Genomic DNA, 25,382 nt, shown 5'->3' with positions numbered 1-25,382 from the left:
CAGGTACCACTAGAATCTTCTACTACTTGAGCCTCTGATGTCAGGGTTGATAACTGATGGATAAGGAAACAAAGGCCTGAGCTTTGTTTCCAACTTGTAAACAAAGTTCCTGAGAACTCAAGGAAGTAGGCCAAGGTCCTAAGAAGTGGAATGTTTAGGTCAGAAACAAATGACATCAACCTTGATGGTTTTCATCAGTCCACAGTCCCGTCCTATTGAAAATTTCTACAAAATATTTAAAAGAAACAAAATTTTTGTGGCATTTGGAATTTACAAATGCTGTAGCTACTCATAAAACCTCATGTGGAGACAATCTGAAAAATAGACAATCTCATTCAATTGTTGGGATGGTGAGCTCTCTCTCTCTCTCTCTCTCTCTCTCTCTGGTGTGTCTGTCATCTTTCACTCTGTGTGTAGATGTGGTGTGTGTGTGAATATGGTCTCTCATTCTGTGTGTGTGTACATGTGTGTGTGTGTATGTGGTCTCTCTCTCTTTGTATGCAGATGTGTTATCTCTGGTGTGTAGTGTGTGTGTGTGTGTGTGTATGTATGTGTGGTGTCTCCTGAAGTAGACATCAGACATATGCCTACCCCACTTTTCATCTTACATTTTGAAGCAAAGTGGTCATATTAACTGGCCAGCAAACTCTGGTAACCTTCCTGACTCTAGCTCCCCCAAGTTAGAATTACAGAAGCCAACATCTGGCTGTTTTGCATGGGTGCTGGTGTTCTGATCTTAGGTCTTAACACTTGCATAAGACTTTTCTGGAGTAGCCAGTACCCTACAGTACCCTAGAGCTTATTTTGGCTTTCACTGGCATTTCTGTATTAATCCATGATTTTCTTCAAATGTTGTCATCTTACTTCTTCCAGGAATCTAGGCAAAGAAGAAGAAGGAGACCACTGACTTCAGTTGCTTCCTTCCCCTTGCCACTCACATCCTCCTTTATGTCCCAGTTTCTTTCTAATGCTTCACCCTTGATGGACAGCTAGCTTTGCTGATTGAGCTCTGATGGAGCCTGTCACATTTTTTGGTAAGCCGGTTCACTGTGAGTAGCATCCTGGGTTACTAGTTGTTTCTCTCTGACCACTTTACATTAGCACTCCATTATTTTCTGCAAGTCATGATATGCCACTTAGTTTTCTGTTGTGATGCTAAAATACCCTGGCAAAAAGTAAGTCGGAGAAGTCGCATTTATTTTGGCTTACAGTTAGAGAAGGGATACAGTCCATTATGGTGGTAAAGGTATGGGATTCTGGGAGCAGAGTGAACACATTTTATCTGCAGGCAGGAAGCTGACAGGGAGAGCAGGAAGTGTGTGGCATGGGGCTACACCCCCTCAAAGTCTGCCTCCCCCCCTCACCACCCCCTGCTCTGTGATGTACTTTCTCCAGCATGGCTCCACTTTCTAAAGGTTTCATAACATCCCCCTAACAGCACTGCCAACTAGGAAGGAAGAATTCAAATTTCTCATTCAGTCCACTACACAGGGCCTCTGATGAGGATGTGCTGCGAATCTGTTTATTGATGTGGGTCGTCTCTTTCTTCATTTCCAACCACCTTCCTTAAATGTCATTTGTTTGCTTTTGATTTTCTGTTATTTTCATTGGGCAACCCCAGTCGTGGTATGTATATTTGTGATTGCGTGTTGACAGCCATGTGCTAACTGCTTTAGCTCTGTGGCTAATTGCTATATACCCTGTAGGGTCTGTGGAAAATTCTTCAACCATTTCTTCTCTTTCGGCTGCTCCTGAGATTCTAACTGCATCTGTTTGTGTACCCTGTTTGATATATCTCTGGAGATCCAGTCCCTGTAAAATTTGTTTAACTTGCTTTTGATTTACCACTTTGGGCAATTTCTCTTGAAATTTCTGTTTATTATAGATTCCTTCCTTGACTGTGTAGGAATATTGATGAGATTTTTGAATGAGTTCTGTAGGGGTGCTATGACAAGATACTACAAAAATGAGTGTATTGTTTATTTTTTATGTGTGTATAATACCACACTTCTGTGGAGGTCAGAGAACACCATGAGGGATTTGATTGGTTCTCTTCTTCTATCACATGGGCCATGGGGATCAAACTCAAGTCATCAAGCTTGCCAAGAAGTATTCTTAACCACAGAGCATCTTATTGGCCAAAAAGGAGTGTATTTATAATATTTAAAACTATTGTCTCACAATTTCAGAAGTTAGAAGACAGAAATCAAAATTCCAGGATGGCTCTAGTACCTCTGAAGGCTTTAATGAACTTTTGTATTTATTCACATGTCTGCCTAGTTTCACACACATTGGTTTTCTCTCTCTGTATAGGGGGTGTTACTATAAGCCCCAACTCAGCCTGACCTCATTTCAACTAGTTGTATCTGCAAAGATTCAACACACAAATAAGATCACATCCTGGGGTTCCATGTAGATATAATTACAGGACAACATTCTTCAAAGCAATAGCTGAGAAATGGCATGGCGTGCTTCATCTGTTTCTATATTTTTTCCAAGGCTAGCATTTCTATTTTGTACATCTGTAGTGGTTTCATCATTCCACTGAAGTTACCAAAATGTTCTTGAATTTTGTACTCGTTTTTATTAGAACTTCTAACAAGAGCCCCCAATGGAGGAGCTAGAGAAAGTATCCAAGGAGCTGAAGGGGTCTACAACCCTATAGGTGGAACAACAATATGAACTAATCAGTACCCCCCAGAGCTTGTATCTCTAGCTGCATACATAGCAGAAGATGACCTAGTCGGCCATCACTGGGAAGAGAGGCCCCTTGGTCTAGCAAACTCTATATGCCTCAGTACAGGGGAATGCCAGGGCCAAGAAGTGGGAGTGAGTGGGTAGGGGAGCAGGGCGGGGGAAGGGTATAGGGGACTTTCGGGATAGTATTTGAAATGTAAATGAAGAAACTAACAAATAAAAAAATAAAACCAGGGCAAGAATAAATAAATAAATAAATAAATAAATAAATAAATCTTCTAACAAATTAATGACAACTGCTTTATTATCTCTGAGTGACAATCCCGATGGTCTATATCCTATCTAAGTCTGATTTTGTTGATGGTGTTGACTCTTGGCTATATGTTATACTTCCTGGCTTTTTCTAGTCCTCATACTTTTGGTTATAACCAGATATCCTATGTGAAAGCTTAGCGGTGGACATACACAAATTCTACACCTGAAAACAGACACACTTACATTACTGCTGATTTGAGATTTGGGCTGAGTATTTGTTAATGTTGGAAAGGAATCAGACAAATTATGGAATGATATTTACTTTATTTACTTATTTTGTGTGTGTGTGTTTTTTCTATATGTGGTGAGAGGGCACACAAATGCTATAGTGTCCATGTGGAGGTCAGAAGACAACATATAAGAGTTGGTTCTCACCTTACACTTTGCATGTTGGTTCCAGGGACCCAGACTTTGGACCTTGAGCTTGGTAGCAAGTATCTTTACCTACCCAACTCTTTGTTCATTGCCTGGAGTGAGTGATATTTTATTTCTGAGCAAAGATCAGTTACCTGATGGAAAGTTATTTCTGGATGTGTCTGAGCAGACATAGTGGACGGTATTGCTGCTACTAACCCAAGGACATATACAAATCTCCATTTACCACCGCCAGACCAATACCCAAGTCTTTCTTGATGCAGCAATGAGTTTGATTGGGGTGACTTACAGAAGCATGTGTAAGGAGTTACTTTTAGGAACATATCAAATTATGTATGGCTACACAATGAAATAAAAGCTCCTTCCAAATGATTATACATCTCCCCAAGGGGTGAGCTTTCATATGCTATATATTCATATATTCACCTCCTGAGGCATCTTGGTCTACCTCATGAGCTACTCCTGCACTACTTCAGTCTGTAAGTCCTTCATGAGTCTCTCCTGAGTCACCTGTGTAAGCCCTCTCTACTCCACAAGAGTGTATCGCTAGGCTCAGTCTTTTAAGGGTCTCATAACTCTTATTTCAAAATGACACCAGTCAGGTTGTTCCTGGGGGATAGAATCCCAGCACAGTCTGCCGTCTAGGCTGTAGATCTTACACGTAAAATCCGGAAAGGCAGGAAAAGGTTGAATTGGTTCTCTGTGCTGGTTGGAGCTGGGACATCTCTCCTCACCTGGATTTGGCTTTCCATCCTCTGCCCTCCAGACTTGGACTGGACACCATTGGCTTTCACGGTTCTGCAGCGTACAGATGGCAGCTTGTGTACTTTCTCCATAGTCTTATGTGCCAATTTTCACAACTACTCTATCCTATCTATCCACCCATCAATCATCTACCCTATTACTCTCATCTCTCTGGAGAGCTCTAGTTAGAAAATCCCATTGAAGAAAGAAAATACTGAAATGTGAAGTAGGTCTAAAGTGATGGAATCATAGAAAAGAAATTGCAAACTGCTTTTACCCTAATACGATTTATCTGGTATATTTAATAAATACATTACAGAACAAATATCCCAGTGATGGTGGACTTTATATGGTGGTCAACAGAGGCATGACTTGATCAAATTGCTTTATAATTAAAGGGTCGACACCCATTTTCTGCTGAACCTGACTTCCAGAGAAGAGGTCTCTTTCCTACCTACTGTGTTCCCAATCGTATGGATTTTTTCCTCTCCTTCCTTCACGTTAATGTTGTAAGTATTGTCCACCACACCCGCTGCCAGTTAAGCCAAGCTAATCACAGAGATAATTGCCATGTGATTGGAAAGATGAGAAATGAAGCCATCACTTCAGTCTACGTGTTTATTTCTTTTAAAATTTAAGTTTTATCTTACCTGTTGCACATTAAAAGCTAACTAAGTCTAGAACATGATGGGCACTTGATGGTACTCAAATGAAGGAAGGGAGGAACCAAAAGAATTAATGCTTTTGTAAACTGATTTACACTTTGACATGCTATATAAGGATAAACTATGACACACTGTTTTGGCTATTATTTCTGTATTATTAGCGTCAGCTAAGAAAACAAAGTAAAACAAATAGAACTGCTTATGTTCCAGCTGGAAGCAGGGAAGCTAAGGATAAGCGGTCTAAAAGCGTTCTAAAAACCAAAGTTATTTAAATCATTTCTTTGTTGGTTCTTGCCAGCATGTTAGGTAATTAGTGGCCTTACAACAGCCACCCAGGTGGCCCTGTAAGCATGCTGTTTATGGGGACCTCACAGAGAATTCTTCTGTGGAAGGAAAAATGAAATCTCCCTGCTTCCCTCTTGTTTTTATTGTTTTTTTTGTTTTGTTTTGTTTTCATTTTATACCTCCTTTCTTTATTCAACATACATTTTGTATATCCAAAGACAACAATGATTTAGGCTCGGGATGAAAAAATGGAAAGTCAAGGTCTCCACTCGCCCCCACCCCAGAAGCTTCCACAGAAGGAGCAAGAAAACCCAAAATATGTATCTCAGATTTTTTTTTTTTTTTGCATCTTGGCATTTTTATGGGCAGAGCGGAGATTATTCTGCCATGGTGCTGGCAATGCCTTCCCTTCTGGCTCTCGCAGCCTTTGGTTTTGGCTCCCAAGAGATTACCCCCCCCCCCATCTCTGTGTGTGTGTACTTTAAAGTGCAGTGAACCGCACACTGAAGTTCTTTCTCTCTGCAGATTTTGTAGGTGTGACATCTCAGCCCACACAGCCCACCTGCTCCAGTCTCTCTTCCTTCTTTAACAACTGGTGTTTGGAGCAGCGGTGCTGACTCTGGAGGTGTTAGCAAATCGTGAGGCAGCCAGAGAAGCCTGGAGTACCCAGTCGGTGCAGAACAATTTTGAGCCAGCTGGCCATGTGATTGATAGCAAGACCACATGCCCATCAGAAAGAAGGTCACAAGTCCTGGCATGACCACTGCTAGAGCATCATTCTTAATAAGCACAGAGAATTCTGGAAATGCGGCTGTTTAAGAACAGTGTAAAGAAGTGGAAGCTGGGACGCAAGTGTGTGGTTAATACTACAACTTTGTTTTTTTTTTTTTTTTTTTTTAAGGCTTTCAGCAGCAATTTTGGTTGTTTATTGTTGTGTATATATGTGTTTTATGCATGTATATGCATATTCACATGTATATGCATGCACATATTTGAGAATACACATGCCCATGTTATGCATATATGGAAGCTCAAGGTTAATGTTGAGAATCTTCACCGATGTGTCTTCCACCTTATTCTTTTGAGTCAAGGTCTCTGGCAAAACCTGACTTCTCTAGTATGACTGGTTTATCCTAGCCAACTTGTTCCAAGGATTCCCTGTCACTACCTTCTAAGGCTGGACTTACAAGGGGATCACCACTCCCCAGCCAGGATCTCTGTAGATGCTGGACACCTGGACCCAGGTTCCTTACTCAGGTCCTCTTGTTTTTGCAGCAAGTGCTATGACCACTGATCTAGAATTCCAGCCACTCCCCCTCCGTTTTTGAAGAGGTAGCATGTTCTCAGGTGTCTGCATAGCCAATCTGAAGGGCTTTGCTTAGCTCTGAGTCCCTAGTAGTGATCTCCTGTGCTTGGCAGAAATGAATACAAGTGAATGATGGTGACAATTGCTGAGAACCCTCCTCTTTAAGAGCTGCGTTGTAGTGTTCAGAAGTCTTGGCAATACCTCCCCGTAGTATGTGGCTATCTCCATCACTGGGAGTGAGATGTTCTTAACTAACATTGGGATTTCCTCCTTGATCTCCCTGAATTACTGATCACTGCCTTTTATTCTCAGGACGTCTGTGGCACCTTCATAGATGCCTGCCCTGTGATATTAGAGGGATTTCCCACTCTTGTCCTCTCTGTAGTCTGGGACTAAGTCTACATGCCCTAGGCTATCAAAATTCAGCATGGCTTTCTCACTTTCAAGAGGTCAGTGACAGTGACGTGTAAGCTAAAACAATCCATGCCACTCTAGGGGGTGGACCTTTATGATCTAGAGGATAATCATATTCTAATTTTCCTCCACCTAAGAAATCAGCAAGGTTTTAGACAATAACCATGCAGGCAACAAAGTTCCTAGAGGGAATTTGTCAGTGATGAGCAGCCCGGGGTGCAAGGTAGACACATCCAGGGCTTCTGTTTATGTCCATCTTGACCAATGCAGGTACTAAATCCTGAGGAATCTACTACCCATGAATGCTGTGCTATCTGCTCTTCTGTGACTGCATCCAGTACTAGTCAAAATGAAATGGCTTTGCCACATGTATTGATGCTATCCAGTGGCCCTATGGTTATGGTTTGGTTGTCGTGGAAAGCATGATCAAACATTCTACAGTCAGCATTCTCTCTTCTGGTGATCTCAGCCGTAGATTTTTCAGTGTGTAAATGTGCAAAGTGGGCACACTAGTAAAGCACAATCAAGACACAGCACCACATGTCCGGCAAGTGACGCTCCATTATGAGTCACCTGTACCCATTCTGTTATAGGCTGCCCACAGCTAATTTAAAGCTATTTATGCTATCATGTATCTGTGCAAAGACAGAATACTTACTTCCTACTTCTGTACAAAAGAAAACATTTGTTGAAAGAATATTTTGAATCCTTCCACTATGTTGATTGTTTGATCAAACTTTTAAAATGTGTAATAAAGTTCAAGATTGTCTCCTGAACAGTAGAGTCTTTATGTGTCTATCCAAGCACAGTGCACCAAGGTCCAGTTCCAGGTACAGGGATTGCTGGTTCCCTGTCTTATGACTGCATCTCAGCACTTTCCTTAGTCTCCCTTCTAACAGGGACTAAGTCCACTAACCTGTAATATGTGGAGCTATAATGAACGGATCTCCTTTAATCTTAACCCTCTGGGACTATAAGCCACAATAAACTATTCTATAAGTTGCTTCTGGTCATGTCGTGATGTTTTCCTGTAACAACAGAAAAGTAATTGCATCAAGGAGGCAATATTTTGTTTGGCTCATTGTCTTAGAAGGCTCAGTACATGGTTACGTGATGGACTTGTGTGCTTAGGTAGAGCGTCATAACAACAAAAAAGGAGTGTGGCAGAGGCTCTACACCTCATAGTATACAGTGTTCTAGTTTTTCTTCTGATTCTGTAACAAATGCCTTAAAAGAAAGCAACTTAGAAAAAAAAAAGTTTGACTTCTTCGTGACAGTTTATTGTGGGAAACGCAAGACTAGAATTTAAAGTGTTACATTTGGTTAAGAGCAAAGAAAAAACATGGGCATAGCCCTTGTTTTCTTGATTGCTATTCATGCTCAACTAGGTTTCTTGTTTTCCTACAGTACTTCATAGTCCAGCTCTTGAAATGGAAATATTCAGAGTTCTTTGCACTTTTCTTAAGAACCAATCCAATCGACCACAGATATGCCTATGAGCCAATGTGATCTAGGTAATTCATTGAGGTTCTCTTCCCAGGTGACTCTAGATTGTGTCAAGTTGACAGATAAAATTAACCAGTGCTGCCTGGAAGTGGAGGGGGAAAAAAGAGATATAGGCAAGAATAAGGGAAGAATACTTCTCAGCGATGCCACTGGCTGATCTACTTCTGTCAGCTAGGTTCCATCTAAAGTTTCTGGAACCTTCCTAAAGTGCTAATAGGCAGAAATGAAGTATTCACCACAGAAGCCCATGGGCCACATTACCTGTTGGGACTGTGGTACTGTCTTGTCTGAAGATCTGAAGTGGTGGAACATCCGAAGATGTCCCAATGATCACTCTTTTGAGGCTGTTTCTTAGTCTGCATCCTCCTGGGGGCTCATGAGCATTGACTGTTTATAGTGGGTTAGGGAAACCTCGTTCACCAAATATTCCAGACTCTGCTCCTCAGACAATAGCATCACCTTGTGCTGGAAGAGAATGGAACCCCTAAATAGTCCGTTTTGTCAGCTAGATAAAACCTGAGTGAGAACATCAGAAGTGGCTTTTCAGGGCAGCAAGTTGACGCTGGCTTCAAACTCGAGTTTGTATTGTTATTATTTAAAGGATGTTCAAACGAACACTTCACAAGGAATCCTGAATCTGTGAGTTGTGTTTTACTTGTGCCATGATGCTGCATGCACTCTGAGGGGCTTAAAAGCCTCCCCAGTTGAGTCTCTCATGTAGACAGAGCTGAGAACCACAGAGCCACCTAGTTCTCTGCCAAGAAATTATACACAGGTGTTCTGCCCCAAGGCTTATAATGAGTAATTACTTTTCTTGTTTGTATTTTTTGTTGCTATTTGACAGTTTCATACATTTATATAACAAATTTTTAGTCATTTCACACCCCCATTTTCTTCCAGCACCTCCCCAGAAGCCTTCATCTCAACAAGTCTCCTCTTCCTTCCATGCTTTGTTTTGTGTGTAGCTCACTAAGTATAGGAATTACTTGTGTGAGCATGGGTGAAAGGTTATATAGCACTCACTGGCATTATAGGAGAGTGTACCATTATTATTCTACTAAACACTCATGACATCCAATTAATTTCTAAGTATGAATATTAGTGTTTATGGATTAATTTTATCTAAATGTTCATATGTATTAATATTAATGAGCTGCTTCTTACTATAGTGGGGCGATGGGTAGTACAGGAACCACAACTGGCCAAAATACTGGTGGACTGCTCAGTCTGAAATAGAAGAACTATATCAGCCACTAGCAGACTCAGGAAACACTGGGGAAGAGGAGTAGAGAGAATGTAAGAGTTGAAGGTGAGGGGCTAATAGTAATTATTTTTTGAAGTGGAGGGACCTGGATTTTACCTGCAACCATGTCAGGAAAGCAAAAGGCAAGATCATGTGGCAACACCTCAATGACTCAACATTTTTCCTGTTTTTTCCCCAGTGTTCTCATTCCTCCCACTGTTCACCATAACTTTTTTTCTCAGGCAAATTTGGGCAGTGACTTCTTTCAACAGCCTCTTGGAGGCATCACAGTGTGTTTTCCTCCTAGGGTAGAATTTCTTTTAACTTTTTCCTAAATAATATATAAAAATTAAAAGGTATATATCTTGTCACTAAACAGAACAATTTTCAGAGGTCTAAGGTCTGTGTGTAACACATTCACTTCCACACGTGACATCATGTCATTGGCATCTTGACACCATAAACAGGATCTAACCTGACTATTAGCAGTCACCCACAGGCACGCGTCTCTCTCTGTCAGCCCTACAAGCTGTTAGGCATTAACACTTGACGAAAATATGCCTTGAAAATGCCACGGCCTTTATCACTGCAGCTGCTCTTAAACTTTCTTAGTTGAAACTAAGTGTGTTAGACAACAGGGTAGGGACCGAGCCATAAGGACCAATGACTGGTGAAGACGGTCCAGCCTGGGGAGAGGCAGCAGAGAGTCTCCATCCTTCACATGTGCCCCCAGGAATGAGGGCTGTGAGGAGCGCTGTTGAACTGTATCAGCCTCCAGGGCTCTTCCTGGGATCTGTGGGAAAGCATCCTGACAGTTTGGCACCCTTCCAAGGATTTTCTGTTGTATCGTCACTGTCTCTTTTAGTTAAAAATACTTGTTGTCTGCCGGGCTACACACTAAGGTGTTTCTGAATCATCAAGTGTAGGAATTATTTGCTTTCCTTTAAAAGGAGTAAGTATCCCTTTTTGCATGAAATTTGATACTGAGCATCCACATTTAGTTATTTTGCAGTTGGGTACGGAGTCCCATGTCCTAATAATTCAAATGACTACAGTGGTAATAATTTGCACAGAATAGTATTTCCTCAGCCAAAAGATGATTTTTTTTTTCTGGGATATGTCCCATCATTCCTGCACATCTTGGTTAATGTCTTTGGTTTCTGCTCCAGTACCTCTAACTATTCTTCCCAATTCCAGCATTCCATGTCTTTCACTAATTACTGACACTTTTGTTGGCACAGTCATCTGGTGTGTTTCTGGAAGGCAACTATGTCTTATAACACAGCACAAATGGCTGAGATAAAGACTAACATCAAAAGACCGTGAAGCTGGACCGTGACAGTGAAGACATTCGAGTACATTCCTGAAACAAGAATTCGTGAGAGACTTCTGACTGTGCCAGCAGTGCTACCTGCCACCTGTTTGCTTTACGGCCGAAGCAATCAATGTACTACAGACTGGGTGCCTTTTACAGCAGGAATTTATCATCTTACATTTCTGATGGCTTGAAGTCTGAGGCCATGATTGACAGGGTTGGTCCCCACTGAGGACTTTGAGGAACACTCTTCTGCTGGCCTCTTTCTTTATCTTGTAGTCTACATGGTTACTTTCCTGTTCTATTGAAATCTTTCTTATATACACTCATTACTTATTGAACCCAACATACTGGTTTCCTCTGAGGTACTTAGAGTAGAATTACATATTCTGATATATACCTCTAACTGAGCCTTGACCATTGAAGTGAGTCTTGGTGTCTGTTACAGTAGAAGAGCACTGACAAGGCGTTAAGCCTTCTATGTGAAATAAATTATAGACAATTTGCTAAAAGAAAGACAACATTTTCTTTTCAATCAGAAAAGTGTAAAAAACAGCTAGAAGACGGCCTGTGTGCCAATTTTGTCTTTGAAAGAATGGAGTCAAGCGTGGTGCCTGCCTGAGGAGGTTGCTCTGAGGCTGAGTTAATAATTGCAAAAGACATAAAAAACTGTCTACACACATGTATGAAAGTTCTGATTGCACACAGGTCTTACCTAATCTTCAGTTGTTCCTATTGACTGGGAGAGGTCAGAGAGCTTCATCCTGGTTCTAACAGATGTCTGTCTGTCCTGATTCCTCTGTGATCCTCCTGTTGCTTCCTATGTCATAATCTCTCATTCAAGCTGGCTCTCAGTAAAGGCTCCCCAACACTGATTCAGTCTGGTCAGTGCATCCATGCTGGCTCATATCTCTGCCTTGCCTTGCCTTGCCTCAGTGAGAGAGGATATGTCTAGTCTTGCAGTGACTTGATGTGCCACCATGTTTTGGTACCTAGGGGGAGCTTCCCCTTTCTCAGAGAAGGGGTGGGGGAAGGAAGGAAGGGTTACGATTGGAATGTAAAGTGAATAAATAAATTAATGGAAAAGACAGAACTATCATGTCGCAACCCAGAGCTCTGAACCCTTTCCTAATTTTGTTAATTTTATTTTATTTTTTCCTGTGAAGAAGACCATGACATGAAAGAGATAAGGCAAAGAAGCTATGTTTGTGGATGATTTCTACAATGGTCCTCTCTTGCTGGAACCTTCTTTGGAAAGGGTCTTTATGGACTTCAGTTTGTTTACACATAGAAGGGAGCACTGCAGGGGAAAACTTAACATGTTACCCAGAGAATTAGCCTTTCACACCAACAGGCAACACTATCTGAGGTGAGCTGCCTGCAAGCCCAACTTCATAGGTAGCACAGAGGGACATGATTGGTCTTCCATCCTGCACCAAAGCTCAGTGGAAGAGGAAAACACACTATAGAGAAAACACTGAGAAGGGAGTTTGGGGAAGCTTCTGGGGATTAATGACCATGAATGTCAGGCCCAGCACCAGAGATACTGATGCTCTAGGCTCACCTCAAGTCAACCTGGCTGCGTTAGTCCTGCTACCAAAGAGAAGGGCAGGAGAACACAGGGCTGTCCTGCCATGCATTGACTTCCTCAGTTCTGAGGAGCACGGTGAGTGTAAATTTAACTCAGATGATTAGGAAAAAAAAAATATTGGGAGGAGAAGGAGGTTTCAAAGGGGGAACCAGGAAAGGGGATAGGATTTAACGTGTAAATGAAGAAAATACCTATTTTAAAAAAAAAAAAAAGAAAGAAAAAAGAAAAAAAAAGAAAAAAAGAAAAAATACTAATTTTCTGGTTTTCAACTTGAAACCAATGGGTTCTAAATTGCTCTGTCCTGAAGAAGAGAGAGACAGGAAATCCTCAAGTGGTCCCAGTCAGAGACTTGATCGTTACCGTGGGAGATAGACATCAATGGATGGGTAGAGCCAGCATCTTGGGGCATAACTAGGGACAGAGGCTCAAAACCATGCAAAGAAAGTACAAGTAACTTATTGATGCAGGAGCCAGCTCCTCCTAAGTGCAATTGTCATATTGTCAAATAGAGTCCATTTCTACTGATTAAAAAGAGAATGCATGACAGGCACAATTACAGGTCAGAGATGTGACTGTGGGATGGCAACTCCATCCCTCACTTGATATCCTGTCTTCATGCTGGAGGTGGGCTCTATAAGTTCCCTCTCCCTACTGTCGGGCATTTCATCTTTGAGTCCTGAGAGTCTCTCACCTCCCAGGTCTCTGGTGCCTTCTGGAGGGTTCCCCCCAACCTCCTATTTCTAAAGTTGTCTGTTTATATTCTTTCTGTTGGCCCTCAGGACTTCTTCATCCTTTTCCCTCACCCAATACCATATCAGGTTCCCCTCTTCCCCCACTGCCCTCCCATCCACCCAGTCCACTTTCCCTGCGAGGTCCCCCCTCACTCTGCACTTTGATTGCTTTTTTCTCTCTTACTGGGCACTTCAGCTTGTTGAGCTTTTTGAGTTCTATAGACTGTATAATGAGTATTCTGTATGTTTTGTTTTTGGTTACTATCCACTTACTAGTGAGTACATACCATGCATGTAATTTGGAGTCTGAGTTATCTCACTCTGGATGATTATTTTCTAGTTCCACCCATTTGCCTGCAAAATGCAAGATGTCCTCCTTCTTAATAGCTGAGTAGTATTCCATTGTGCAAATAAACCACATTTTATGTACCCATTCTTCTGTTGTGGAGCGTGTAGGTCGTTTCCAGCTTCTGGCTATCACAAATAAGGCTGCTATGAACAGAGTGGAACACGTGCCCTTGTGGCATGGAGGGGCATGTTTTGGGTATATTTCCAAGGGTGGTATAGAATTAAAGTTATGGAAATGGAAAGGAGCCTGAGGAAAAGAAGGTCCAGCAATAGGCCCAAAGTGGGATCCAACTCAAGGGGAGGGTCCCAAGGCCTGACAATATTACTGAGGCTATGGAGCACTCACAAAAAGGGATCTATCATGACTGTGGCCCTCAAAAAGACCCAACAAGCAGCTGAAATAATCAGGTGCAGATATTTGCTCCCAACCAGTGTTCAGAAGCAGCTGTCCCCTGTTGTTGAACTAGGGAAGGCTAAAAGAAGCTGAGGAGAAGGGTGATCCTGTAGGAGGACCAGCAGTCTCAATTAATCTGGACCCCTGAGATCTCTCAAACACTGGACCACCAAACAGACAGCATACACCAGCTGATATGAGACCCCCAACACACATACAGTAGAGGACTTCTGGGTCTGTGTCCATTCAGAGATTATGCACCTAACCCTCAAGAGACTGGAGGCCCCAGGGAGTTTAGAGGTCAGATGGGGTTGGGGATGGAGGCATCCATATGGAGATGGGGTGGGGTGGGGAGGAGGTGTAGGATGTGGAGCAGTCGGAGGGTGGATGGAGGGGAGGGGAATGGAATATGGAGTGTAAAAAATAAATTACAAATAAATAAAATTTAAAAGAGAGAGAGAGAGAGAGAGAGAGAGAGAGAGAGAGAGAATATGTATACTGTTCCCAGACACCTTAAGTGATTTATTGCAGCATACAGCTTCTGTAAGACAAGAAACAAAAGGCTGCCTGAGTAGTGGGAAATGTAATGCAATAAACCCAGCTGATAATTCAGTTTCTGTTGATAAATATGCATGATCAGCTTACTTGTGTGCCAATAATGAATAGTAGTCTAAAAAAAAATGAAGGCGGTCTGGATCAGAATGAGATTCAGGCTGCAAGGATGAGGTTCTGAGATTCAGGCTGCAAGAATGAGGTTCTGAGATTCAGGCTGCAAGAATGAGGTTCTGAGATTCAGAGACACTCACAGTACTCTACACCATGCATGACTATGTTGCAGTATAACTGTTTATGCAAATTAAGTTATAAAATGTATCATATCTGAAAAATAACAGGGACAACCTCGTGCCTAATATCACTGTGAGCCAATAAGGATACATGAAAGAGAGATTGATGTACATGTACATACATTCCCTCCTTTACAGATCACCAGACTTTGTGCAGCTATTTTTTAAAAAAGTAGTTAAAATGATCAAAAGCATTTTTATTGAATGATAGATCTGATGAATAAAGTACCCTCTTTGCCACGGACACTCATTGATTACCATGGAGTGAATAACAAAAACATTTTCTTTTAATTTTTGACGCTTACTGACAGAGCGATCTCACATGAAGTTCTTGAAAGTGAGACCAAGGTGTGCCAGGCATTGGGGCAGTAGTACGTGGGTAGTGGCCTCTAAGAGGACGGCGACCTAGCCATGTGGATTTAGGTTAGGGATCTTTATCTCCTTAATATAGACTGTGGCATATATTGATTCATCTCTGAATCTGAGTAACAACATGGGGTTCAATACTGGGTGTGGAAATGCAGAGTAGAGCAGAGTTAGTTCCGTGACAGCCCAAACACACGTGGGCTCTTGTGGTGGAAAGTGAAGCTGAGGAGATGAGTGAGATGCTGGAAGACAGAAGGAAAACATAACTGGGATACAGAATGGGGTTGGGGTGTGGCTAGTACTTGAGAATGATGAAAGATGGCAGTATACAGATGAGAGTGGTGTACTTAGAAAAAAACAATGCTCCCCAGAGAAAGATGACATTATACAGAGAAAGTGTGGGATTCTATGATGGATAGATTCAGAAATCATGAACATATTCCACTGATTTCACATATAGCACCAGATACTTCCAGATACAGTAAAGACATGTTAGAGGTGATATCAGAGCTTAGCCTCAGCTGACAGGGGGTTCTTCCTCTAGACACACACCAAAAATTGTCACCGAAGGAACTGGGTATGATAGTAAAAATCAAATCCTGTTATTACAGTGGTTGGGCCAGCTCAGTGAATCTGGCCTTGTGGAGAAAAACTAACACAAGTGTATTCCTTAATCCAGAAAACAGAAACAAGCAAACAACAGGGGATGTGGCCAGAGTTGTGGTTCTGTGGTTAAGAGTACTTATTGCTCTTGCAAAGGACCCAGGTTTAGTTCTCATCACCTACAGCTTACCAACATCTATAACGCCAGACTCTGGGGATCCATTATCTTCTTCTGTATTCTGTGGGTAACAGGCACACACACGGCATGCAAGCAAACATGCATGTAAACAGTCATACACATAATATCAGAATAAATCTTTAAAAGACTCTCCATGGACTAAGCGGTTAAGCGTACTTGCTGATCCAGGAGATCTGACACCTCTGGACTCTGTGGGTGTCTGCAGTAAAAGCATATAAGCACATACAGGTACACATATCTACATACTAAATTATCTAGAATTAAAATATCAAAAATAAATCTTAGAAAATAATCAGTCCCAACCAAAAAAATCCTAAATAATGAGATAACTGACTGCCCCATTAAAAAACAAACAAACAAACAAAATATCCCTGAAACCTGTAGGAAAACCCATCATGTAAGATATCCAGAGATCTGGATGGACGTACTAAGACTTTTGCATCCACCTGCCCCAGCCAAGGTACATTTCTACAATCTTGACCTAGTGGGCTCCTAACATGATTGCTCTTTTTCCTGCTGTTCTATAGACACAGCCCTAACAGAGGTGTCAAGGCTCAAGTAATCTTCAAACAGCATGGTATGGCCAGGAACGCCGCATCACTCCGTGCAGAGGTCAATGCTCTGCCGGGTACCTGTGGGATTGTTGATTTCTTCAGTCCACCACTTACACTCATCACCTACTGTGTGTCAACCAATCAACCAGGTACTGGCTGGAAAAACTCCAAGAGAACAGGAGAACATCCTGCCCTCAAGGAAGCTTATCGTAAACAGAGGCACCTTATTTGGAGGTCTGAGGTTCAGAGATGGCTAGGACCTTGAGGGTGGGAATGAAACCAGTTTAGCTTTAGGAGTCTGGATGAGCTTCCAGGAGGAAGTAACTCTGAAGTAAAATCCTGGGGTCAAAGGAAATGCCCGTGGATAGCAGCTGGCTAAATCGAAAATAAGAATGATAAGTGGTGATTATCCATGCTTTATTTCAAAGCACTTTTAAGCTTCCTTGCTTAGTCCTCATCAAATGGGAGAAGATGGCAAGAGACTTCTTATGGCAATTATTCAGTCTTACAATAAACTGATCTTGGAAATAATGAATTCTCTCTTTCTGGGACAATGCAAACAGAGGCTAAGAAATCTCCGAACCGGGGCTCATGGGAGGGATTGGAACACTGTGTGGGTCTGTGCTCCATCAGACTGGTTCTTCCTACCCTAAATAGTTCTGACACTGGGAGTGCATCTTGGAGGATTTACATAGCACTGTGTTTATTATGATAGTGTGCTCAGATGCTGACTAATATTGTTACAATGAGCTAAGATCTGATGAATATGAATAATAATAGCATATTTTGGCAACAAAACAAGAATGCAAGATTTCTAAGCATTTATTCTATCACCAAGACATTTCTATCTCTAGAGGAAAGAGAACTGTAATGATTTTGACCTGTGGAGCCCATATAGCTATAATGAGCCTGTATTCATTATGTATATATTCAGAAAAATATGTTTATTGATTGACATCACAATTGTTTTGGATTTTAATAGTCTCTGTAATAACAGCCACAGTGTCCTCTATTCATAGAACTGCACGTTGTTGTGGCAATGGATTAAGCGTCTCGTGTCCTTCTTGCTGTTACCATATATTATCAGAAAATTAAAGTGAATTGAAATCTAAATTCTACATATTAGAAAGCCAAGAAATTAGCATGTATAATGGTTAAGGAGTTTACATTCCTCTGCTTATTGTCAAAAACTTAAATGTAGGTGCTGAAATATGGGCTCACTTTCAAAGCAAGAAGGGTCATAGATGAGTTGTGTGAAGGAATGGTGTCTCTCGCTGTTAGAGACAGGAACTGTGGCTGAAATGGACAGATAGCATATGTGTTAGCACTTATGTGTGAACTTTATTTCTTTTTTAAATTTAATTTTATTTTTAATTTATTTTTTACACTCCATATTCTATTCCCTCCCCCATCTACCCTCCATCTGCTCCACATCCCACACCTCCTCTTCACCCCACCCCATCTCCACATGGATGCCCCCACCTCCACCCCACCTGACCTCTAAACTCCCTGAGGCCTCCAGTCTCTTGAGGGTTAGGTGCATCATCTCTGAATATACACAGATCTGGAAGTCCTCTACTGTATGTGTGTTGGGGGCTTCATATCAGCTGGTGTATGCTTTCTGTTTGGTGGTCCAGTGTTTGAGAGATCTCAGGGGTCCAGATTAATTGAGACTGCTGGTCTTCCTACAGGGTCACCCTCCTCCTCAGCTTCTTTCAGCCTTCCCTAATTCAACAATAGGGATCCACTGCTTCTGTGCATTGGTTGGGTGTAAATATCTGCACCTGATTCTTTCAGCTGCTTGTTGGGTCTTTCAGAGGGCAGTCATGATAGGTTCCTTCCTGTGAGGGCTCCATAGCCTCAGTACAGAATACCCAAGATACAGTCTACAGAACTCAAAAAACTCAACAAGCTGAAGTGCCCAGGGAGAGAGAAAAAAGCAGTCACAAATGTGTGTGTGTGTGTGGGGGAGGGACCTTGCAAAGAAATTGGATGGGTTTGGGAGGAGAGTGGGGGAATGGAGGGGAGAGGGCAACCTTTTCTGATATAGGGTGAGGGAAAAGGACTTAAGAAGCCCTGTGGGCCAGCAGAAAGAATGTAAACAAGCAACCTCAGGAAATAGGAGGTTGGGGGGACCTCCAAAATGCACCAGAGACCTGGGAGGTGAGAGACTCCCAGAACTCAAAGGGAGGGACCTTAGATGAAATGCCTGACAATCGGGAGAGGGAACTTATAGAGCCTACCTCCTGCAGGAAGACAGGACATCAAGTAAGGTATGGGGTTGCCATCCCACAGACATATCTCTGACCCATAATTGTCCCTGTCTGAAAAAAATTACAGGGATGGAAATGGAGCAGAGCCTGAGGAAAAGAAGGTCCAGTAACAGGCCCAAAGTGAATTTTATTTCTTAAAAGTGGACATAATCTGATTTGAAGAGCAGAGATGGAGCTCTGGTTCTAAGACTGGTCTGTGTGGGGTTTGTATTCAGAACATATATAGGCTCTATCTTCGCACAGCCGGAGGGAAATGTTGATGTTTGTGCAGGGCAGGCATCTTAATCAAGCTTTCCTGAGGCTTCATTGTTGTTCACGGAATTGACCACTGAGTCCTAGAAAGTTCTGTACTATAGCATACAATAGAAATTATGTTCACCTAAAAAAATATTCAAAGATTTTCTTAGAAAGCATCCATGAGAACTCATGTGCCTCAGTGACATATTACTTTAAGAAATATAAATAAAACCCCTTGAAAGGGATGTATTAATATGTATCTATTTCTATTATGACCTATGACCCAAAAATGTCAAACAGCTTGATAGTGTAGGCCCTCCTTGAACATGACTAATCTGGTTAATTTTTATTGCCAACATGATTCAACCCAGAGTCACTTGGGAACAGAGAGTTCCCACTGAGGAATTGCCTTGATTAGACTGGCATGTGGGCATGTCTATGGGGGCATTGTCTTGATTGTTTATTGACAGAAGAGGCCCCAGCCCACTGTGAGCAATGCTATATCTAACAGATGGTTTGGGGTTGTATATGAAAACAGGATGAGGAGGCCATGTGATAGAAGGCAGTAAATAATGTTCATTCATGATTTCTGCTTCCAGCCCCTGCCTTGACTTCCACTGATGATGGACTGTAAGCAACAAGAGGAAATAACCCCATTCTTCCCCACATTGATTTTGGTCATTGTATTTATTACAGAAAGCTAATTATAACAATGACTTGTTTGATGAATATATCAAACAGCAATGCTTCCAACTAGATTGCACACTTTCTTTTTTTTTATTTTCTTTATTTACATTTCAAATGCTATCCCAAAAGTTCCCTATACCCCCTGCCCCTGCTCCCCTACCCACCCACTCCCACTACTTGGCCCAGGCCTTCCCTTGTGCTGGGTCATATAAACTTTGCAAGACCAAGGGGCCTCTATTCCCAGTGATGGCCGATTAGGCCATCTTCTGCTACATATGCAGCTAGAGACACAAGCTCAGGGGGTACTGGTTAGTTCATATTGTTGTTCCACCTACAGGGTAGCAGCCCCCTTCAGTTCCTTGGGTACTTTCTCTAGCTCCTCCATTGGGGACCCTGTGTTCCATCCAATAGCTGGCTGTAAGATTGCACACTTTCTAAAGATATACTATGCTGTATATGTGTTTGTTTTTAAGTCAGTAGACTTTATTGCTTAGAGCAATTTTAGACATACGGAAACATTTAATAGAAAGATTAAGAATGCCTTGGTTTCTCTGTTATTGATGAATGAAGATAATGTGGTACATTTGTTACAAATGATGAACCTACATCTTTGATAGACTATTATTTACCGAATGCCACTGTTTGTGCCCCAGTTCACTTTGGTTATATACATCATTTGGGGTTTAACAAATTCACAATAATATCTGATTTCCATTGTCAAGCACATCAGCATCTCCACCCAGAAATTCTTCTATTCTGTCTGCTTAGGTCCAGCTCCTGTCATACTCTGATAGTTTTTTCATGAGCTGCACAATTTTGCTTGTTACTTTGAAATGCCATAACACTGGAATTTTCCTAAAGGTGGTCTTCTGGAGTTAGCTTCTTTCACTTAGAAATAAGAGCTTGGAGCTATAAAGATGGTTCTGTGGCTAAGATTGCATACTGCTCTTGTATCGCACCATGTTGGGCAGCTTAGCACCTTCTGTGACTCCAACTCCAGAGGATGCAGTGCCTGGCCTCCAAAGGCACCATCACTCAGGTGCTTATACCTACGTACATATATACAGATATAAAAACTAAAGTCTAGCGAGAAGTGCTTAAAGATCCCCAATCTCTTTTTATGGACTCTAAGTATCATGTACTAAGGGATATTTTTTCTCTTTGTGTGAAGACCACTATCTGTTTATGCATTCACATTTTGCTTGCTTTTAAATTTTTGTCTGGTGTATTTCCATATATATACAAATGAATACAACAAGCCTGTTTCTTACTGGTTGAGAAAAGTGAGGGGGCATTTCCTTCAGTGAAAGGGGTGATATTATATACACTCACCATTTATATAACTTTGCCATAGATGCCTCCTGGATGCCTCCGTTTTCAAACTTTGCCACATGGTCTACTTTAATTCCTAAACAAAACAGAGTGCTGCCACTTTAAAAAAGATATCAGTCACCTAGTTCAGAGTGAGTCTGATTCCAAAAACTTTCCTAAGTGCTGAGAACAAGCTGTCAGAGCACAGAGTAAATTCACTGTCACCAAGACAGAGTGACCTGGTATCCAACTTGATCAGGAATGTCTGAAAAAGCAGCTTATTGGAAAAAATTACGTAGCTGAGGGTGGAAATCTAACTTTAGTATTTATCTTATATGCGTAATTTGGGAAGCAAGGATAAGACTAAATATAAGATAAAATAAGTAATGTTGGGAAATTTAGGAGTACAGATCATCTGGTCTGGGATTACACAATGATTGGGTTATTTTCTTTTGAAGGACCTCCAGCTCTTTATGTTGAACGTCTGAGCTCCTCTCTGCAGCATTGTCCACAATGTACTGGATGTTAAGGATATCTGAAATGACTATGTGGCAGTAACAAGGAGGATCAGCTAAAGCCTGTGGTCACTAAGCACAAACCAGCTACCTACTGAAACTTAAAAGCACTTTGTGTCATTTATGTGCCTCATAAATGTTGTGGCTTCAAGGATGGGAGCTAAATGGAAGAAATGGATGCTGTGTTCTATAAGGCTACATGTGGCTGGAGCTGACACATGGTAAATGTTTCCTATCCTGGTAAGTCATTTGTATAGTTACTATAGTTGGTATATAGGATGATGCAATGATATAGTTAGGGCTGAAGGGATGACCCTCATCCTCCAAAGGTTTATAAATTTCTACAGTGTATAGCACAGGGACTGTGTCCTGTGTAAGATTTAGTGGTGTAAGCTAGGTCTGTGACTCTGCTGGAATGCATAAAGCATCCCAGATGAAATCTAAGTCCTGGAGGGATTAAAGAGTCTCTTAGGTTAAGATTTCATGAAAGCAGGAATCTTCAGGGGCAAAGTGGAGGCTCCACAGCCATTTTCTCCTTGGCAGTGTGTACCAAATCTTTTCATAGAGTTTCAGGCTGAGCATCTTGGATTTGCCCAGGCAGAGGACTGATGCTCTGGGACAAGAAAAGCGGGAGAGTTTGGCAAGCTCGGGGAGCTGGAAATAAAACCAGAGACATGCATGCCAGAACTGTTTTACCTAATAAGGAAGAAGCACAGGGCAGGGAGTCTTGGAAAAGGAGTCTGAGACTCTTTTCTGCTTTGTCTTTACTGAGGCCATGGAGATTCGAGTTTGAGGCTCATTTAGTCACCCTGATGAACACTGGAAGCTCTGAGCCCAAAGCCTGCAAAGTTTTAGGCTAGATCGGGGGCACACTTTAGGTAAATTGAGTCTTATATAACTTCTACCCATGTTTGATATTGTGTCAGGTTGGGTTTCATTGGCTGTGACTGAGGCAACTCTTATAAAGGGCATTTAATGGGGACTCACTTATAGGTTCAGAGGTTCAGTCCATTATCATTAAGGTTGGGAAATATGGCAGAGTCCAGGCAGACATGGTATTGGAGAAGGAGGATGAGAGCCCTACATCTTGATCAGAAGGCAGTCAGGAGAAGACAGGCCTCCAGACAGCTACAAGAGGGTCTCAAAGCCCACCCACAGAGTGACACTCTTCCTCCGCCAAGGGTGTACCTCCTAATAGTGCCTCTCCCTGGACCATGCCTATTCAAACTACCACAGATATTAATCATGGAGTGATGGAATGAAAGTGCTCGCCCTCCACTTCACCAGGGTAGGAAGGGGTAGACAGGTCTTTATGAGACAAGATGAAGTACCATCCAAGTCATCTAATAGACAACCATGTTGAGGCAAATGAAACATAGGGCTAGATAAGAAAAGTATTAAAAAGTAGGCAAGATCAAAAGAACTATAGATCATTCTGAGGTTAGAAGTGGCAGCTGGATGCTCTGTGATTCAATGAACTGTGATTGATAACTGTAGGGGGAAAAAAAAAAAAGGAAACAAACGAGAAACTTGACAAAGAACCAAGGTTCTAAAGAAAGAACCAAAAAGGGAAACATGGGTTATCCAAAATAAAAGTGTCAATAATAAGTGGTAATGTGGAAGGCAATAAAAAACATAACTGGCAGCAGAGGAAAGAGTAAGGAATAAATATTTGGTGAATCCTCAAGAGCAATGCAATGCAGGGGACAGACCCCTGCATTACTCACTGCTTATTTCCATAGGACACCACCCACTAAGGTAGTCAAACTTATCCAAAACCCCATTTCTGGCACCACTTTCCTCTGAGACTCTTCATGTTTAGTTCAAAATTTTAGACTTATCTCTAGAGATTTTAATATTAATATGAACTACACTGCATGTCACAATTAGGGTTTTGTACTACTGTGAACAAACTCCATGACCAAGGCAAGTTTTATAAAGGACAACATTTAATTGGGGCTGGCTTACAGGTTCAGAAGTGCAGTCCCTTATCATCAAGGTGGGAGCATGGCAGCATCTAGGCAGGCATGGTGCAGGAGGAGATGAGAGTTCAATATCTTCATCTGAAGGCTGCTAGTGGAAGACTGGCTTCCAGGCAGCTAAGATGAAGTTCTTAAAGTCCACCCCCAAAATGTCATACCTATTCTAACAAGGCCAAAACTACTCCACCAGGGATGCATCTTCTAATAGTGCCACTCCCTGAGCCTAGCCTATACAAGCCATCATACTAGGTTCTGTATCCTGATTCATATTCCTGGAAGTACATGACCGCTCTTCTTCTTTCCATGTCAAGTTATAATTCCATCTCCTTTGTCACAGAGGAAAGTCAGTCAAATGAACGTTGCTCAGATTCCCATACAAATCTCAAAATCACATAAGTCACCCAACTAAAGTCTACCCCATTCTTGATTATTAACATGGGAAAGTCATTTCTGAATTCACAGAAAACCTACTCCTTCTCCTCCTTCTCAGGCACCCAGCCCTTTTCATCTTGCCCTTCACTCTCCAGCATCCATCCATCCTCACCTGAGTCTTGAGCCCTCCAGTCTCCATCTCTCTTTCTGAGTATTTAGCCTGTCTCCTCCAATGCCTCCATCCTATTAGCCCTCAGCTTCATGTTTCTTCCTATTTCAACACTAACAGGTTATTGCCCTCAATCTATCTTTATCTTGTCTATCCCCCAACAAAACCCTTTAAGGTGTAACAATTTAAAGCCCTGGTCCCCTTGATCTCTGTATCATTGTGTCTGTCATTGCACAGGATTCATTTTTTTTTTTTAATTCCGTAATATGTTGACATTCTCTTTCTCACTTCTCAGTAAAAAACACTGTTACCCTGGGAGATTCCTTTCCTCGAGTGGTGTGGGAAGGTGTGATGAGAACATAGGACGATGCCACTACCTGTTGTTTTGACAGCATGATGGTGCTGAAACTATATGACTCCTAAACTATACTGTTTCTTGTCAGATAATTACAAGAAGTCAGCACTTATTATATTCCTATTGCAAAACAAGGCACCCAGAGAGAGAGGACCATCTGCATATAGGTTACACCAATCCATGAGTGTTCACCTTCAGCTGTTTTTCTCACACAAGCTCTTGATTTTTAGAGGAAGAATCTATCATGCCTTGGCTTTCCCCAGAAGCATATTTGGACATGTGCAGGATGTGAGAGAGTGATAACACGCTGGAGTCAGAATTTTCTGCTTCCATCTATGCTGGAGAGGGAAAAGCGCACAGCTTTAAGGTATACTTTAGAACTCTGCCTTCTCTCGCCTGAGTAAATGTCAGACCTGCAGGATTGGTGGCAACACAATTCTATTCTTGGAAAGGAAAAGTTTGGACTGAGACGCTTTCTTTCTACCTTGCTCACAATGCACAATGTGTAGTCAAAGGAACTCAGAAATAGCATAGTTGCAGGGATGTGTTAGCATTAGTGCACTGAGGGTTTTCCCATTAGATTTCAACCCTCTAGGCGGCTTAACTGAGTATAAAATGTGTTTTCCTAAATCTCCACATAACTCACCCAGATGCTCTGTACTGGCTAGTTTTGTGTCAACTTGACACAGCTGGAGTTATCACAGAGAGAGGAGCTTCAGTTGGGGAAATGCCCCCATGAGATTCAGCTGTGGGGCATTTTCTCAATTAGTGATCAAGGGGGAGAGGACCCTTGTGGGTGGGGCCATCTCTGGGCTGGTAGTCTTGGGTTCTATAAGAGAGCAGGCTGAGCAAGCCAGGGGAGGCGAGCTCCATGGCCTCTGCATCAGGTTCTGCTTTCTGACCTGCTTGAGTTCCAGTCCTGCATCCTTTGGTGATCAACAGCAGTATGGAAATGTAAGCTGAATAAACCCTTTCCTCCCCAACT

This window comes from Mus pahari, chromosome 7, assembly GCF_900095145.1.
Source record: "Mus pahari chromosome 7, PAHARI_EIJ_v1.1, whole genome shotgun sequence".
In the NCBI taxonomy this organism is placed as follows: domain Eukaryota; kingdom Metazoa; phylum Chordata; class Mammalia; order Rodentia; family Muridae; genus Mus; species Mus pahari.
The sequence above is the reverse complement of the archived record's forward strand: the minus strand, read 5'-3'. Positions refer to the sequence as shown.